We start from the raw sequence: 4,673 nt of genomic DNA, 5'->3' as shown, positions 1-4,673 counted from the left end.
GCCAGGTGTATTGTCAGTGTTGAAGAGATAATAATCAACGCAGCACAGTAAAACCGTGATGAGAGTCTCAGTACTCAGTGAGAGATTGCTTGTCAATCAACCTTCTGACAGATAACCAAAAGTCTTTTGATGGAAGAATTTGTTACTTTGATTGATGACATCACTGCATTCTACTTCTATGATGCAACATAAAGGCAGCTGTTGCCTTGGTGACAAGGAACTAAGTTGCATAATGGGTAACATAGGTCTGTGAACAACTGTTGCCTTGGTAACGATGAACTGAGTTGCATTGCGGCTAACAGGAAAGAAAATAAATGCTTACAATAATACATTATCTCTGGCTGTGCTGAATCGATTGTATTTTTTTTCTAACGTTATAGGAGTTAAGCCCAGTTCAGACCAAACATTGGTCGAAACCAACGTTGCAGGAAAAGTTGCAGCTGTCTGAACCGGCCTGTTTCAGCTGGACTCAAACCAGCTAATGGCGTCACTGAGACTTAACAGGTCGAGTCTCCAGATGCTGGTTTTAGAACGTAAGGCACGTCACCTGTTTCAACAGCCAATAGAGACGTCGGCTGGTAGTGTCAAGTTTCAACTGGTCTCGTCAAGAATCTTTGGTCTGGACTGAGCTTCATAGGAGTCTGATAACAACGTCAGACTACTTGAAAGACAGAATTCTCCCGGGTAGAAAAGGGCCTTTTATACTTGATCGTGAACAAAGTTCAAGGACTTTGTTAGGTCTTTAAGGGCAAATTTCGCACCTACAGTTCATTTGTTCTGGTCCGAATTAGCGGATGTGTTACCGACTGTTCACAGAGTAAGAAACAAATAATGCATTAATGAAAGCTGCATAAGGGCCACTCTCTGCTTTTAGCTAGTGTTAATAATTACAATAATAATGGCTCACTTCCCTATTAGCAAGAGAAAAGTCAAGAGTGATGAGCTTAGAGTTATCAAATTAACCTTCTGCAATTAAAAATGTAAAAAAATAACAAACGTAATGAATCTTTTTTTTTGTGAATTTTATTTATAAGTTTTCAGTTTTGAACGTAATGAATCTTAATGTAGAGAATTAACTCACTCCATTGGAAATCCTGTTCCTCATGAGCAGCTGGCTGCTTTTTGAAAATTGATCAAAAAGGAATTTTGGTAAGCAGAAGGTTTAAAGTATTGACTATGAAACCACTGTGAAGATCCAATAGCATTATCTGTGTGACCTTTTGCTGATTTTGACAGCCGGACCAATGATGTTGGTAACGTAACAACCCCATTTTTCCACCAACACATACCGTCATCTATCTTGTCACATCATGTTTTGTCGCTCATGATCACAATACTACACATTTGCCATTGTTGGGACCATTTAACTAATTACGGGAACCAAGCTACACAAACTAAACATTTGATGTGTCTGCTGTAGGTTCATAAAGGCGGGGACACCCAGATACAGCAAGGCCTAGGCTTTCCGTGTTGTTTTGGCAGGTCTGTCCAATTCTGTCAAACAAAGCGTCACTGCGCTGTTCAGGCCAGTGATGAGTAAAACAGGTATGCTGTCGGAGCCATGCTAAGATAAGGCATTATGTTTGATTGGTGTGTGTGATGGGATCCTCCAAGCAGCTGCAAACACAGTTGCATTGAGTACATATCACAGTGCAACACATGCTCATGAATGAGTTGGTTTGATATTGTACAAAAACTGGTGCACATTTCGCATGCTAAACTACAAGAGAAGGCGACTGCCGGCTAGCCATGTGAACGTTGCAAAAAACAACTAATTGTTCAAAAGTTTAGCGGTCTTCCCAGTTGAATTTAGTCAAGAAAAGGTTACAGGGAGATGGGTACCGTCACAATCCCGTTCAGATCCCGTTGCAGTTAAGTTTAGCCGACAGAAAAGGACCATCATGGGTGACCACAGTGAAGTTTAGACACCTAACTGTCTAATTAGGTTAGAAAAAAGACTGTTTTGTTTGGATTGAAACACTGGTCTACTTATGTAGTAATCCTGGGACACAAACACACATTTTCTAGATGTTTTTTCTCTGGGACTGCAATCTCCGCTCCCTGCTTGAAAGCACTGTGTTTCATAACCCAACCGTTCACCCTGATTCCTACGCGAACCAGAGTGCTGTCATTCAGCAGCAGTCACTGTGGAGCATACAGCAATAAATACATGGTACACATACGGATTACAGCGCATTACTTTTTCGGAGGGATACTGTATGTGCAAAGTGTTCCTGAGAAAAACCTGCACAGTGAAGATGCTGCAGCTCTGCTGTGATCGATCTATATGTCTTCAACTTGTACAGCGTGTAGCAACGTGAACCCTTCATAGGAGGCTGAGCAGCATCTTTTCACAAGGTTTTGAAAGTAAGATATTTCTCATGCTCATACCTGCATGCAGTTGTGTTCACACCGCACTGCACTGTCTCTTCCTGTCAAAAAAAAGTGTTGAGAGATTGGCGTTCTGAGAGATTTACATTCTTCTGCTCTCAGATGAAAACACAAGACAGTTAAAAGTATGACACACGACAACAAAAATTAAGAAGGCCATCACAAATCAGCGTGAACAAGATTATTGTACATTTTGTACTCACAATGACAATGGAACACCAATCAAGCAGACTAAAACACGGTACAACAGGTGCTTCCTGAGTCTATCTGGTGGCTGAATAAATAGTTGGCTCCACTTCTGTCTCTGGTGACAGCCGGTGGTTTCTTTCTGCTTTTGGGAGAAAAGTCACTGCTGCATAGTTCACATCATCTGAGCCCAGCCTCTGTGAATACAAATATGTCCAGTCACTAATCTCAACATGACACCATAACTGACGTCTTGGAAGTGTTTGCAGCACCCGCTGAATGGAATACACTTCACCTGTGTCTGTTGTAGATCCTGTTCCTCAACGTGAGCTTAGTGACAGAAACAATATTGCCAATATTAGTTGAATTTTTGATGTTTTTGTTCAATTTCATAGCATTTGAGAACATTATTAAAAAGGTTTTAAAACAGTATTGTGACTAAACATTTACGGTGTACACATCTTAACAAATTAATGAATAATTTCATTTTTTTTAACTAAAACCTTTCACCTAATTTTATAAATATAAGGTTTATTGACCATAAACTCAAAACGTTTGTGTAAAATGAGTGGTAATAAGTGGGGAAAAAGTTGAAGTTGGAAAAAAAGGTAATAACTTGCAATATCTCACACAGAACCTTGCAATATGTTCAAAATCACAATATCATATCGTAATATTATTGCATTGTGAGGCCTCTGGGGATTCAAATCCCCCAAAAAAGGGCATGTTTTTTTTGGGGAGGACAAGAACAAGTTGCACGGTCAGCAGTAAGACAACACGAGGGGTTGATTACCTTTCTGAAGCTTTTTGATTTTAACAGCCTGAGAAACGATGATCATAGTGAGGAAAGCTGCCAGGGCGCTCAGGATCCCACTCATCAGCTTTGTTATGCCATCAAACACAGCTACAAGAAAAAGAAAACATTAAATTAGACTTTGTACATTTAACCTAAATAAATAAGTCTATAGGTCCACATTACCTAAATAAAATGTCGATAGTATTCCATCAATAGGCCACATCAATCAAAACAGACAGAGCAAACTTTACAATACTTGAACATCTAAATAGGTTGCATCGCCCATAACCGGGTTTTTTCCAAATTTAAATCCACAGAAATACAGTCCAGAGTCGGATGAATTCACTCGTTTGATTTTGAGCAAAACAGCAGACATGTTGGATCTCATTTCAAATTTTCCATTTTGAAATCCATCACAGAGTACAGCGGGCTCAGGAGGCTCGAACATGAAGGAGACACAGCGGGGCTGGGATCTCTTGACCACTCTGAACCAATATATCTGAGAGGGAGTACTGGAAAAGTTGGAGCACAGCAGAGTGACGTCTTCCCCGGGCTGAACCTCCACAGTGTGAGACTCAGAACCTGAGACAGAGATCCAGCCTGAAACAAACAGAATTATTCATCATTTTGCTGGCAAAGCAAAAGGAATGCAATGAGTGCCTTTATATGATTTAATGCAGTCAATTCAATGGCAGTACTTACTGAGGCAGCGGAGAAGTAAAACTGTCATCAAGGTGAAGTTCCTCATTGTGCGAATGATCTTGGAACTGCAGTGGTACTTTACACTGAGCTCCACCCCCACCACCCACACACGCACACACACAAACACACACACACACACACAAGCCATAGGAACATGTGCTTTTTGAGAATGTTACATCTTAGGATAGGAATGAGTAGTGTGTTGAGTTTGAAGGCTTACATATCTTGTTTTTAGTCCACTTAGTAATACTTTTTAACAAACTGTTATTTTAGTTACTTTTCAAAACCTTGTCAGTTATGGCGCTAGATTGGTTTCTTTATCACATGCAAGAAAATAAATGATCTGACAGAAAAAAATGTCTGAGAGAAAAATTATCACACTGACAGCAAAAAAGCATTTTATGAGAGAAAACAATTATTTAAGAGAAAGTTTTCATACCAATAGCAAAAAATAAAATTTTAATTAATTATAAATAATCAGTTTAAATTTTAACGGCAACTTTGTTAAACTCTCAAACATATGTATATTTTTACTATCAGTGTGAAAAAAAAATCTTTAAATTATTTTTTCTCTCAAAATGTTTTTTTCTTCTCACTC

The 4,673-nt window shown here is 39.2% G+C and overlaps 1 protein-coding gene across 1 annotated transcript in view; it reads left to right on the top strand.

Moving 5' to 3' along the window:
- LOC116707329 (uncharacterized) overlaps positions 1–760 on the top strand; it is an 8,178-nt gene extending 7,418 nt beyond the window's left edge. The window contains exon 6 of the mRNA XM_032544653.1: positions 748–760. The gene's annotated coding sequence lies outside the window, so the exon portion shown is untranslated. The remainder of the gene's footprint in view (positions 1–747) is intronic.
- The last annotated feature ends 3,913 nt before the right edge of the window (positions 761–4,673 follow it).

This window comes from Etheostoma spectabile, chromosome 19 (genome assembly GCF_008692095.1).
Source record: "Etheostoma spectabile isolate EspeVRDwgs_2016 chromosome 19, UIUC_Espe_1.0, whole genome shotgun sequence".
NCBI classification, from domain to species: domain Eukaryota; kingdom Metazoa; phylum Chordata; class Actinopteri; order Perciformes; family Percidae; genus Etheostoma; species Etheostoma spectabile.
The sequence above is the reverse complement of the archived record's forward strand: the minus strand, read 5'-3'. Positions and strand labels throughout refer to the sequence as shown.